The sequence below is a fragment of the Xenopus laevis genome, chromosome 9_10L (assembly GCF_017654675.1).
Source record: "Xenopus laevis strain J_2021 chromosome 9_10L, Xenopus_laevis_v10.1, whole genome shotgun sequence".
Taxonomy (NCBI): domain Eukaryota; kingdom Metazoa; phylum Chordata; class Amphibia; order Anura; family Pipidae; genus Xenopus; species Xenopus laevis.
Genome location: NC_054387.1, coordinates 107,875,839 through 107,890,906, shown reverse-complemented (window position 1 = coordinate 107,890,906; position 15,068 = coordinate 107,875,839). Strand labels below are relative to the sequence as shown.

At 39.4% G+C, this 15,068-nt stretch overlaps 1 protein-coding gene across 3 annotated transcripts in view; it reads left to right on the top strand.

Moving 5' to 3' along the window:
- Window positions 1-15,068, top strand: part of LOC108701567 (uncharacterized protein C7orf50 homolog) — a 197,181-nt gene that overhangs the window by 81,265 nt on the left and 100,848 nt on the right. The window lies entirely within an intron of this gene.

Sequence of the window (15,068 nt, the reverse complement as noted above, 5' to 3'; positions counted from 1 at the left end):
AACATTTGTGGCCAGGGCCCCCCCCTTTAAAAAATATTGGTGGCTAGGACCCCACATGAGAAAAAAAAATTGCTGGCCAAAATTGGTGGCCAGGGCCCCCCCCCACATTATAAGAAAATTGATGGCCAGGGCCCCTTAAACGTCCATGCCTTCCCGAAGTCAGCAGCTCTCAGAAAGATGGGGGGGGGCCCCGATAATCAAGTAAGTGTGGCGTGACCAGGGCCCCCCTTACCCTCGGGGCCCCCTACAACTCTCCCTACTGTCCCCCCCTGATGGCTGCCCTGACTAGACATGTAGAAAACGGTATCTATTAGATTTCATTGTGTGTTTCTGGAAACCCAGCATGATTTTCTGATCCTGAAAATAGTAGTTCATAAATCATGAAATCATGGAGAGAACATTCAAACTCCTTATGTATAGGAACCAGACTCTAATTGAACTTCACAACCCAACACTGCAAGGCAGGAACACTAAAGTATATTATTTTGTGCACAAGAGTGTGTATTACTAAAGGGGCAGTTCACCTTTGAACATTTTTTTCAGTTCAATTGGTTTCAGATAGATCACCAAAAATAGACTTTTTTCCAATTATTTTCTTTTTCTATTTGTGACCCTTTTTGTAATATTAAGTTAAAATTTTAATTTTTCACTTTCTCATTTCTTTCTAAAGCAGCTTGGGGGGGGGTGTCACCGACTCTGTAATTGTTCTAAATTGACACATTAGTTGATACATTTGTTATCTCTGTCCCCAGAATCCCTGGGTTTCATTAAAGGGCACCTGTTGGGTAAAAATTGTATCCCCAACCAAAGGGGGGTATCCAGTTCGGGATAACAGTAGTTTATTTATTTTTTATTTTTTTAAAAACAGTGCCCTCTGCCAGCATTAGGCTACCTGCAACCGTGTGTGTGTGTGCAGCCATGTCGGGTCACTCGCATGTACATAATGAAAATGTGCCATGAATGCAGGTAGCCTAGCGCTGGCGGGGGGCATTTAAAAAAAAAAATTTGATACAATAGTTGCTAATATTCCACAGATGCTGCTGAGAAATATATAAACTGAATGTAGCAAATTGTAACAGTTCAGAATCTGCACCTGAATTACTGAGCAGCCAGACTGAAACACCGGAGACAGGAACTTTAAACATTCAACTTAAGTAAACATTTTGGAAATTTGGTAAAAATGCAAAGTAATTGAAAAAAAGTGTCCGGAAGGTGAACAGCCCTTGTAAGGCAATCTAATGGCTAATGAATTGTTGTAGAATACACTCCAATGTGTCAATACCTACCTGAATCAACAGCAACATGTATCTGACCTTAAAATTAAACATGTTCTTAATGGATAATACATTGCCAATGCCATAAAACACCTACACAATGTCAGACTTTGATTATACTTTGGTAGCTCAGTAATGCTAGCAACACACGCCTTCAGTTTATTATCCCAATACATGGGAGGAGGTGCCATGTATTAAATGAAGGACTGAAGAAGGGGACCGATTGTAAGTGTTGCATGCAAGCTTGCAATCTAGAACTGTGTGTGGTCTTACAGACACAGACAATGGGTCCTCAGTAGAGGACACTGAGTTTTATGAACCATCAAAGTGGTAAACGTTTCAAAAGTATGAATCCCAAAGAATCCAAAGTCCCAGAAGACTTTACATGTAGGTGAATCAGCTGAGATCCAGTGAAGGTTGGAGATGGATTGGAAAAAAGGACAAGTAACATGCAATTTGGGGAGTAGTGACAAATTGAACTTCTTGACCTTTTGCTCTGTGAATTACTCTGTGTTTATGGAAAATACCATCTGTTAATCTCACTTTAACAACAAATCACTCATCAGAGTTAATCACTTCTCCCACTGGGGAGAAAGGAACCACGGGAGTCCCCGATATACCTTCTTCTAATTGTAAATCCTTTTTTCAAGTGATACAATTCCCCTGTATTTGTTAAGCTAATAATAGATACACTTGAGACACAAAAATAAGCAACCTTGTATAAGCCTGCGGCTTTGGATATAGATATATGCCACAGTGACATTTCATTCTAATGCAATGCAATAAATCATTTATGTATATATATGAATATACATAAGAACTGAAGCAGCACTCCAGGTTACAAATGCATAAATAGTATATTGTAGAAAATCATACCACAGCCCAAAGGGCGACATTTCGGAGTACACAGACCCCTTTCTCAAGCCAAGGGCACAAGTAGAATAGCAAACATTAGTCCACATGGGTTTACACAGGATAACACAGGAAATTGCTTCTAGGAAATGACATCACAACTGGTGATCCTCTCTCATTAACCCCTTAGTCATCCAGAACAGTCCACAGAAATAAATCTCTACTCCCCATTCAATGGTAATCCACTGCACTCCCAATTCAGCTAGAAGAGACAAAACAAAATGGAGAACAGTGAAACTAACAGATATCTTATTACAGAAACACATAAGGATCATAATCTTTGTTCAAGTGAATTTAGTTGGTTTATCCACCAGACCTCCCGTTTTCTAAGCATCAATTCCCTATCACCTCCACGTCTGGGGGTGGGAACACGTTCTAGGAGCATAAATTTTAAATCTGTATCCAGATGGACCTCCTCCACAAAGTGTCTCGAGACTGGTAGCTTCACATTGCCCTTCCTAATTAGATCTATGTTGAGATTTAAGGATCCCCCAATGTTTACGAAGGATAGTAGCTACTGTGCCACTCCTGTCATTATAATGAGTAACAAAAGGTATACATTGCTCTCTCTCCCTACTTCTGACTCTAGTTTTCCTTGCCCTGGATTTTGCTCTATCTAGAACATATCTGGGATATCCACGTATCAGAAACTTATTGTACATATCATTCGTTTGTTGCTCACGTCTCCTGGGTTCGCTGACCAACCTCTCTACCCTGGAGAATTAGCTGATGGGGATAGAATCACAGGGTGATAGCTAGTATAGTGTAGCAATTGATTCCTATCCGTGGGTTTAAAAAATCCTTGTGGAACTGCAAAAGGGAATCCATGTCACCCCTCCATATCACACACATCATCAATGTAGCGCCACCACACCGCGCAGTGTTTGGTGAACGATACTTGACGGTAGATTTATTCTTTCTCCTGCATCTGCATAAAGGCGTTTGCGTATGAAGGGGCAACATTAGAGCCCATTGCGGTTCCTTTCAGCTGTAAATAATATTTGTCTTTAAATCTGAAATAATTATCACATAAAATGATCTCCAATAGTTTCAAGAAAAAAGTTCTCACCATATCTTTTACTTTCCCATAAAAGTGTAGCGCAGGCCTTAATGCTATCGCTGTGTGGTATTGACGTGTAAAGTGAGGATACATCAAAGGTAGCTAACACCAATTCCTCCGACCTACCCACCCGAACCGAGCAATAATGACAGGAGTGGCACAGTAGCTACTATCCTTCGTAAACATTGGGGGATCCTTAAATCTTCTTATCCTGGTATTGGGGAATTTGGTCGACCACACTTAAGATCATATAGGAAGGGGAGAACATTGGGCAGTCAATTAGTCCATTCTGATTTGAAAGAAATTTCTTTAACACAGTCATACATTGGTGCAAGAACACAAGGAATGTTCCCCTGTTTATCTTGCACCCAATTTTTTTGAATAAAAAAAATTCTCTGAATTTTGAATCATTTGAAGATATTAATAGTCTTCATGATGTTCAGGGTTTTGGCTCGAAAACTCGATTCATTTGAGCAATTCTTTCCATTTTTTTTCCACAGAAAACCCGATTCATTCGAGTTTGCGGGTTTCACTGATTCACTGAGTTTTACCCATTCCAGTTTTTTCTTAGAAACCATTCGAGATGTGAGGTCATTCAAAGTATAATAAAAAAACTCTCAAACCTCTAAAACTTGATTTTTGATAAATAACTCCCTTAATGCTGGAGTTTAGTTAATGTTGCAAGTAAGTGTCTGGGTAAATGGGTACACAAATGATACAGAATGCACTTGTTACCCCTATTGCCTACACATTTGTAATGTCTGAACTCACGAAGGACATTTATTTGATGGAATATAGGAGTAAATTGTTTTTTTTGTAAATGTTGGGTCTTCTCTTGCCTAAATGGAACAGGTTTGCCCTCTAATGTAAGGTGTATCATTTTATTTTCATTGAGCCACCAGGGATCGGCGGGGTAGCGCGGGTCTATAAGACGAAAAAGAAAACGATCATCAGGAAGCTGAGGTATTCAAATGAAGAAACCATGTGACTGTTTATGGGCTTGAAGCTCGAGCCCCTTAATTAATTAATCCTTAATTATTTTAAACTGACTTTAGTATTATTGACAAGTGTTAGATTAGCACATGTTGTCACAGTTCCAAAGATGATGTAATTTAGCACCGAGAGTCTTAAAACGGGGCGATTTGGAAGCTTTTATTGCTTTATAAGGCACGCCAGCCATTTCTATATGGACATAGATAGAGAATCGCTGCTTCTACAGTTATTGGGTGCAATGCAGTCAGGTTCATGTTTGCATCCAGTTCTGTACTAGCAAAAACAGTATTATAAGAGATCCTTTTTATCAGCCAGCACCTGGAAACAGCCCACAAGAACATTAACCAAGAGTTTTCAATGTACAAGTTAAGGTTTATAGCGATGGGGACTTGGGATTCTTTACACTAGAATAGAGCCATTCAACTGGAGGTCTGCGGGATGAAGGGGACCTTAATTTTTATGGGCAAAGAGCTTCACTCACCTCTTCATAATTTCGTTCTGATCAGATCCTTAATGTGTCGTTTTTGGAAATAACCCACTATGTAAAAATGCTGTGCAATGGTGAGTTAGAACATCAGCCCCACCTGCTCAGTTTGTTTATACAGTATATTTGACTTGGGGTGGAATCATTACTTATAAATGTTAAGAGAGCTGTAGGACACAGCAGCAGTTCATTGATAATAGATAATGTAGGAACATTTTTGAAAGATATAATGCATCCATAACCTGACCTCTTTTGACATTTTAAGGACACCTTTTACTAATTTATTTCTGGGTTGCTGTGCCTTAAAGAGCCACTGTGCCACTTATTTTAAAGTTGTATTTGTGTAACGTAAGTATTAAGGTGTTGTTTTCTATTGCACTGATTTACCGATTTACAGTTTTAGCTCTTTACCAAAAGGTACAAGGGATGTTTGCTAATGGCCTTGAGACATAGCCTGGCTTAAATAGAGGTGGCCATACACAGGTAGATTTTAGCTGCCGATTTGTTGCTTCAGTCCGAATCAGCAGTTTATTTGCCCATGTATTGATGCAGTCCTCATCAGGGGGCCCAGTTGCTTTCACATGTTAAAGGCGGTGTAGCCGTGCTGCACTTCCTGGATTAGCCGGCCCCCCTTCAGTCGCAGAAGTAGCAGCCAAAGCCATGGAGGGAGCTGAAGCCACCCAAGGGTGCTGAAGAAGGTAGGAAGACTTGAAAGGTAAGTTCCACTGAACACCAATGTTTTTTTTTTTTTTAAACCCTGCCCACCAATGTTTTTTTTTTCCTTTATGAGGGATCCTGGCCACCAATGTGTTTTTTTTTAACTTGTATAGGGGCCTGGCTAATGGGTTTTATTTTTGTTTTCACTAGTAGGGTGGGCCCATTGAATTATTTCATAAGGCTCCTGCGATTTCTGATGGTAGGCCTGGTCCCTTCTCTGATGGCCTGTATCCCTGTCACTCTGATCTGATATATGTATAATGTAATAATGGTTACACAGTAGCACCATGTCTAGTAACTCATGTAAAACCATTATCTATTTGCATGAAGTATACAAGTAACAAATGCTATCAGCGGAGTGTTTTTATTAATTCCTAGAGCTAGGGAAAACTTGCTGAGTATACTGGGAACTGTAGTACAAGAGCAGGCTTTGGTATATTTAGTTTAGACTATTTAAGGTTTGAGCCTACTTATCACTGCAATTTCTTATAATATCCATTCTAAGTATAAATGCCAGTTCCCCATTGCAGAGGAGGCTGGATGCACTCTGTCTGCCTCATAAAGCATAAGGTCATGTTAGGGTAATTTTTGTTACGAGTCTCTGTGGCTTTAGACTGATATTTAGGGATTTTTGTTTCTGACGCGCTTTCATCCCTGTTACCCTAACATGATTTCATGCTTCATAATGAATTATATATAGAACCTGGAAAAAAAAAAAGATAATTACAGAACAACAAGGTTTTGTAGTTTAAAGTAATGGCGTTACAATTGCAGACAGTGGTATAACTTGAAGTCACAGGGCACCCCTTCAGTATATATTTTTGCCCCCCCATTGGGTTGGTTGGTGACTTGAGTTAAAGAGATACTGACACCAGAAATTAAACTCTTTTTTACATCTTTCATAATATTGCCTTTGAAAGTTATTTATAACTTATGCTATAAAGTATTTGCACAATGCTTTAACATTACCTTTTTGATGCCCCATGTTCCTGTATGAGGGGGCTGCCATATTTGTGCAGCAGGAGTCCGTTAGCATTAGAAACTCTTAACTGACAGGCCGGGTTTAGGAACTTCAACTAACAATAACTTACAAAAATAAACCTTTCGGCAAAAAACGATCAACATGACCTATAGGTATAAACTAATAAATAAGACGTTCAGTGTCGAGTACAGTGATGAATGGGGTTAACTTACCCAAAAGAAAGGGGGGTCCAGGTGCTCAAGCCCCAGACCTTCAGCTCGGGGAGGCAATTAATGCAAATAGATAATAGTAAAGGGCTGGCACATACCAGACCACATTCCGTAAATGAATGAAGTAAAAATAGTTTTATTGGAGCAAAAACATCACAGCAAAGCCTTATGCATTTTGTGCCTTAGGGGCACTTAGTCATAGAGCCTATAGGTAACTTTTAATGTACATTCATATTTTAAAATGTACTTTTTTAGTGTCAGTATCACTTTAAGGCAAAAGAGAGCACACAGCACAGCAATGGGACTGGGCCCACCAATTAACTGTAATAAGCCACCAAGCAGATTGAGAGAATGGGGCAAGCCCAGGACTTCATCAATATTAAACAAATGTAGGGCAGAGGCCTCGGGCTGGCAGTTAGAGACATGCTACGGGCCTGCAACATGACTGTGGTGTATTAGGCTGAACCAGTAAGAGAGATGCTTGCTGAGCCTTTGCGCTGCCTCCTTTTACCATGTATATTTCATCAGACCAATCCCTGCCACGCTGGCCCCCACCCGTTGTCTGGAGAACAGGCAGCGCAAACCTAATTCCTCCTCCCACCAAACTGTAGCATGAAATAAACTCTCAAAATGCCGGAAGAGGTTTCACTGTTATATCTAATACTTCCTATTTCTATTCGGGCCCTCTTCTATTCATATTCCAGCTTCTTATTCAAATAAATGCATGGTTGCTAGGGTAGATCGTACCCTAGCAACCAAATTGCTGAAATTGCAAACTGGAGAACTGCTGAATAAAAAGCTAAATAACGCAAAAATCACAAATAATGAAAAATAAAAACCGATTGCAAATTGTCTCTGAATATCACTCTCTACATCATACTAAAATTTAATGAAAAGGTGAACAACCCCTTTAACATTTAATGTTAGGGCCCTGTTCTTCTGATGTACTTATTTATAGCGATGGACGAATTTGTCCCATTTCACTTCACAGTGAAATTCGAGAAAAGGCCGAAAATTTTGCGAAGCACGAATCTTGACGCCGACATCAATTTGCGGTTGTCAAAATGATGACGGTGACATTTGACATGCATTAAAGTCAATGGGTGTACGTTTGAATGTCGCAGGCATCGGAATTGTTGACGGCGGCAAAAAAATTTGACAGCAATTTTCGCAAATTTATTCGTCAGTGTCGAAACTCAGAAGTTCGCTGCAAATTCACGCCTGGAAAATAAATTTGCCCATCACTACTTATTTGGTGTATTTCTTGGCATTCCCTTCAGCCAGCTATATACAGTAGTTCAAATAGTACTTTCATTCAATGATAATTATATATAGCTGATTTGTGGGATGGGAGAGTCAGGTGTATGGCTTTCATCAGTATCAGACAGGTTTGCTGACCCTCTTAATTAATTTTAAACAGCCAATTAGTTCATTAAGTTATAATCTCTATAGGCGATTAATTTAAGGCAACTCACTATTTGAAAGTCAACCTGCAACACATTTGCAAATAAATAACCTTTATGTTTCTTATTCTTGGCAGCGTTTAATAAACAATCAGGTTTTGGTTTCTGGGCAGCATATATATATATATATGCGAGGGCAGAGTAGTGTTTTGGTAAGGCTAAAGATATTAACAAGCCATTTGTGATTGCACCTTCAGGGTGGTCTTTCCACAGAGTTTGGTGTATGAAATATATACGAACCCACCGCGTGAACAAGGAAAATACTGCAGCTTTGTTTATTCCTGACCGTTTCCCCTTTGTGGCTGAGATGAAGGATTCAATCTTGAATGTAGCTCTGGTTTATTTTTAGGGACCCAAGGTTTAGCGTGGGAGATTGGGTGGGTAGTATTTGTGGCTTATATTTTGGTACTGGAGCTGAAGCCTGATGAAATGTAGACATGCATAGAGTCTGTGTATTGAGGTGCTGGACCGCAGGCACTCTTAGGTGGGATTTTGGCTCCAGATACAGGCTGCCGATTGTGCTTTTTCAGCAAGATCTGATTTTATATCACTCTGCACAGTAGCAGTCGTCTCCCATCTTGTTAAAAATGCTACATCATAGCATCATGCAGGCAATACACCATGTCCATTTTAATACCCCTCACATAAAGCACAATATAAAAAAGAAAACTTAACAAACAAGTACAACATTGTGCAGGTGAAGTATAAAAATACACCCAAGTGGGAGTTGCATCAAAACCTTAAAGGAAAACTTTACCCCCCCCAAACAATGTAGGTCTCTATAAAAAGATATTGCATGAAACAGCTCCTAAGTAAAATCCTGCTTCATGTAAATAAACCATTTTCATAATAATATACTTTTCTAGTAGTATGTGCCATTGGGTAATCATAAATAGAAAACTGCCATTTTAAAAAACAAGGGCCACCCCCTGGGATCGTACGATTCACTGTGCACACAAACAAACCAACAAACTGTACTTGTTAGGTCACATGAGCCAATTAACAGACAGAGTTGTCTCTTTTGCTTCCACACTTCTTCCTGTTACAGTTAGAGTTGTAGTATTTCTGGTGATCTCTGAGGCAGCACACAGACCATCACGAAATGGTGGTTCAAGGCAAGAGATTTAAAAGGGCAATATTTACTTAAATATATATTCCAGTTTGGTAAGATTTTTTAATATGCCACATAATATGATATATGATATAAACTATCTGTTGCTTAAGTATTCATTTTGGGGGTACAGTTTTCTTTTAAGAAAACCCTTAAGGTATGGGACCTGTTATCCAGAATGTCCAGGACCTGGGGTTTTCAGGATAATGGATCTTTCAGCAATTTGGTTCTTCATACCTTAAGTCTACTTGAAAATAAATTATATTTTAAATAAACCCAAAGAGAGACAGATGCTGAAGGAGATTGTGATAAGAAAGAGTATAGAATATTTAAATTGATTATATTTAGAAAATTTCTTATTTCCGTATGATGTAGCTTATATTAGATATTCATTTTTGTGATCATTTCCCTAAAATCTTTTCTGAGAGATCTCAGTAAGTTGGGAATGAGCTTTGGGACCCAAACGTTTGTTCAGAACATGTTATGCCCTTGTTTTAAGGGCACACAGAGCATTGGCTCTGACTATTCTCAATCTTAATTTTTTTTTTTTTTTTTTTTCAAAGCTGAGAGAAGTGGATCGGCTCCCTTCCCCAGCTTTGTTCTGCACTGAAAAGTGCAGGTACAAAGAGCAGAGGTCAACCGAAAAAGCCTGCTTTTGAGTTTAAGGCTAAACCTCCATTCCGTGTGCTTGAACGCAAGTGGCAGCTGCGGAAGGGAGACGATTTGCTTCTCTCAGCCTTGCAAAAAATTAAAAAAAAAAAAAAAAAATGCAGACTGAGAGTAGCGGAGTCAATGCTCTGTGTACCCTCAGCCTTATGGTGGCTGGTGTTACTGATTTGTTACTCACATGTTTATCTCACAGTGGTGGATACCAGGAAACAGTCCCTTCTGACCATGGATTAGTGGTTTAGGGAGTCTCCACTCTTTACCTTATGTTAAGAATGCACAACTGTTACCATCCAATTTCATTTTACTCAGACATAGAACTAAACCACAGATCTAAGCACAGAGAAAACAGTTCAGTTACCAGCACTAGGCAACTATGCAGTGATTAGCTTTGTTAAGCCGGTTGCAGGTGGAACAATGAAAGCTAAAATTAGTTGTTTGGTGTAGGTTATTGACCATTTGACCTGAATGATACAGTTTGAGCAGGGGCATCATTGGACCCCATAGATAAGCCACTTATCTGCCAACAGAATTGGCATCCTATATGTGCCCTTGTAAGTTTAACTTGTGTGACACCCTCCATTGTCAGAAACCGTTCTTAAAAACCTTTCTTGTTACCCTTGCAGGATCTGCAGCCATCCATTGATTATATGTTAATTGTCTATATGTACTGTTGTACCAACTGTTGTTTTACCAGCAGTATGAATGGATATGGAAAGGCCGCAATGCCAACTGTTGGATCTAAATTTGTACATGATCTATAGGTTTATATGTATATAATCTATTTTCTACAATATGTAATCCTTTTTTTTAATTTATATATTTTTAGAGCTAGCTGGTAGATTTTGGCCTCTTAAGATTGATCTGGCAACCTCTATATGAGCCCAAAATGATGCCCTCCCTTACCAGTATCTGATCTGACCTTGGTTAGATATTTATTTCTGAAGCATGGGGAAATGTAAGCTTCATTAACATTTAATCCTCTATGAAATATCTTTGCGCAATATATCCTAGTGAAACCTCAGTTCTACATACCTCGATTCCAAGTGTTTTGGGTTTTTTTTGTTGATCCAACAATTTATTAGGCATTTCAATAGTTATTTTTCCCTGATTTTACTTAATGTTTTCCTAGATTTTACATAAAATATTTGTCCCTTAAAATTGCTGTTTATCCCCTATGAATTTTATTATTAGTGAAATAGAGGTTTAGAATACTAACCAGATGTATATCTTGCTATGGTTCTGTCTGTATATAGTCAAGTCCAATTATTCTGCACCTTCAGTACAGTAATGCACCAATCACTTATTGCTTTAAGTTGTGTATGTGACCCATGTGCTTATATCCTGAGTACTTGAAGTAAATGTAACACATTTGTCTGATTATAAATAATGTTTTCCTTGTCCCCTGAAAAATGTAAAATGGGGGTTCTACTGTAACTATATCTCAGCCTTTACTTACAAGCTGCAGTCTTCCAGATGTCCAGTTGGTGGGGATATTAAACACTGTTTGGAAAGTTAGAATTATTTGGTGATGTTCTGCGTCTGATCAAGGAAGCTGGATTTTTGTTTTTGCATTTGAGTACAAATTGTAGAGTAAATACTATAAAGTAATCCTTTCACCTCCTTGGTTTTGCCACATACAGCATCTGAATATTAATGCAATAATATAAAACTACAAACCCAAAGAATCCTTTCATCTCAATATTGCTGATTTCTTTTCCTGATTTGTGCAAGAAAGACCACTGATAAAAAGGCTTTTAGGAAGAGCAAGTATATTGGCTGAATTGAGATTGATTTCTAATGCTTTCTGCAGTCACAACTGATTGCATTGCTTACATGACCAGTCATTTATCACTTAAGTTTTTTGTCCATTTAACCCCCCCATGTGAGTTTGCAGTGGTTACTTTTATTAAAGAGACAGAAATCGACAATACATGCAAAAAGGTTTATATCCTCTGCAAAAGCAGAACTACAGAGCGTTGCAATGGTAAGAATGCAATGGGATCCTTGATTGAATAACAATGTGTTGCTTTTTATTACCACAGCATTGATGGCCTAATCTGTTGGGATTTTCAGACTCAAATGATACATTTCGAGCTAGCAATTATTTGACCCCCACACACAGGCCATTAAATTGTAGAGTTGCCAGGCCGTGTGTGCTAGTGTAAGGCTAGTGGGAAGGAAAGCCCTCCCTGGAAATTTCTCTTGTAAACCTTGCCTAATCTGCTGTCAACCATCCATTGATTACATGTTAATCATCTACATACTGACAGCCATTGGTATGATTCATGAGCAGTATGAATAGAAATGAAAAGGCAACAATACTGTTAAATATTATATTTCCATACTGCCACATCGTATATGTGTGAATGCATTTTATTCTTTCTGTTTTGTCCAGTTATTACCTCAAGTATAGTCTTGCACAGGGTTAGGTAGCCGCAGAATATCCTCAAAGTAGTCAGGTTTTGGCCAAAAACTCCCCATTTCCCTGGCCATGGGGGTAGTCCAAGGGTAACCCGCCTGGGTACCAAGCTAAAGCTGGGCCATAGACGCAAAGATAAAGTCATATGAAACAAAAGGTTCATTGGACTGTTTGTGCATCGTTCTAACATTTTTAGTGCCATGGTGATTGGCCGTTCAGTCAATCAGTCAGGTTAAAAGATTTATATAATATCTGCATGTGTTGACTATCTGACAATATTAGTGGGTGACTGTCACTACTATTATCGGCCAAAACTTCTATATGATTGCTTTCAATTAATGTCCAGAACATTGCCCAAATTGATTTAGTCCGAATGGTTAGTTGTAGGTCGGTGCATTGAGAATAAAATCTGCACGTCTATGGCCAGCTTTAGGTGTGGGTGAGTGATCCCTCCCACCAGGACCGCCATCAGAAATCGCAGGGCCCCATACGACAAAATTTCCTGGGCCCCACCTACAGGTCCACCCTCCCCACCACACAGTGAAAAAACAAAAAAAATATAGGTGGCTAGGGTTCCCTCATGTTAATAAAAAATAAAAAGATATTGGTGGTCAGGGCCCCCCATAAAAAAACATTTGTGGCCAGGGCCCCCCCATTAAAAAATATTGGTGGCTAGGACCCCACATGAGAAAAAAAATTGGTGGCCAAAATTGTTTGCCAGGGCCCCTTAAACGTCCATGCCTTCCCGAAGTCAGCAGCTCTCACAAAGATGGAGGGGCCCGGCTAATCAAGTAATTGTGGCATGGCCCGGGCCCCCTTACCCTCGGGGCCCCCTACAACTCCCCCCCTGCCCCCCCCCCCCTGATGGCTGCCCGGCCTCCCACCCTCCCATCTGGTTTCAGCAGTTTTTTTTCCATTTGCCTGCAGATTCTGTATTGGAGTGACATCACTTACGGGCCACAATACCAGAAGTTGGAAGGTCAGTTGACCTATTGTGGGTCAGTTTGGGTAGCGGATCAATGGGGGCAAATTGTGGGTCCCGGATACAGGTCTGATACGGGTCAGAAAATGGACCTGCACAGGACTCTAACCTCTAGCTTATGTTTTCTATTTTTAAAATTCATGTTAGGATATTTTTGGAGCTAGACGTGCACAGGTAAATGTTGGCTGATCCATAGACCATGTGACATATTGCATGGGCCCCCCTGCATTTGATCCAGTAGTTAATTTTCTTTGCCTTATAGTGCTGTAAATTTGGGTGGCCAAACTGGCCTAGGATAACACTCATTTGGCCTCCATTAGTAACCTGGCCAAACAAGCATATCTAGCTGTGCATTATCCACCACACCTGTCTTGATCTCATTTCAGGGGTGTACCAATATGGCCAGTATAAGCAGTAGCAGCTGTTGAAATCCCAGGGGAGTTCCATGTTCTGCAAAACCGTTTTGGCCGGTCCTAATAAGATGTTGCCATTGCACCCAGTAACTTCTAGTTGCTCAATGCCCAGTGACAATTGCCTTCTTATATCTTGTAATAGGATGTTCTTATTGAAAACGTCTTGCCCTGCCAAATGAAGAATTACATAGTTTCAGAGTTTGCACTTACCTCCTAGGCTTGTTTGTCCTTAAACCAGTCTTCCCTATTACATAACTTCAGTATATATATATATATATCTATTATAAATTAATTATTTACAGCAACATGCACCCAGATACTGTATATTAAAAAAACAGCCCTCATAGAACCTGTTTGAAAAGCTCAGCATTTCATTTAAAAGCAAAAAAAACTTTAGAGTCTGAATCCGGCCATGAGCATTACGTTGATAAAATCCAGCCTTTTCCCCTTCTTAAATAGATTTTGGAGCTGCTGCAAGTGATGTAAGGCCAGGTATTAATAAAGCAATGAGGGAGAGAGAGAACGAGTTCATACAGTGACCTCATTGGGAACAGATCCAGGCACCAGGTCGCTTTTACATTATTAGAAAAGTGAAAATGCAAACCATGTGCTCCTTACTGCACATAGTTTAGAGCTTTTACGCTTTGTCTTCTTTTGTTTTTCTATTGGAAAAGAACCTTTTTATTTTCCCTAACCTCTATGAAGGTGTAAGTGGCTCAGCTTGTTTTTTCTCTTTATTTTTTATTCAATATTCTCCTATATTTAGGCTGGCCACTATTTTTACTCAGTCTGTACTCTGTTCTCACTATTTGTTGCGTTTTATTTTGGGTTTTCTCTTTCTAGTTTGTTTTCCTCTGTTGTGCATTGCTTTATGCCGTAGTATTTTTATATGGTTTCCCTCTCTGTCTTCTCCCTACCTACTGTTTCTTTTTGTTTGTATATATCATAATAAAAACCAGCAGGAAACCTGGGAAGCATTCCAAGTTTTGCTTCTGAGTTTTTCATATACATGGAATACCGTATGGGTAGATGCTCACCCACTGGGCTTTAAAGGCCATCCAGGGGAACTGCTGATTATATCTTAACTGAAGACAGGTTTCACACAAGTCAAGTCAAGTGGATTTTATTGTCATTTCAGCCATATACAGTAAATAAAGTACAGGACACAATTTGGGGCCCTGCAGGGTTTTCTGGTTTGTAGGGTTTTCTGGTTGGTATATAAAAAAACCAGAGTAGTGATTTCTTCAACAGCACATTGTAGTTAAGGGGGGCTTCTGTCATTTTTATTCAAAACATCAGGGACTATCCTAACAACATTCTATGAAAATGGAAAACTAAAGGTGGCCATACACGGGCAGATTTAGTCTGCCAATGCAAGCC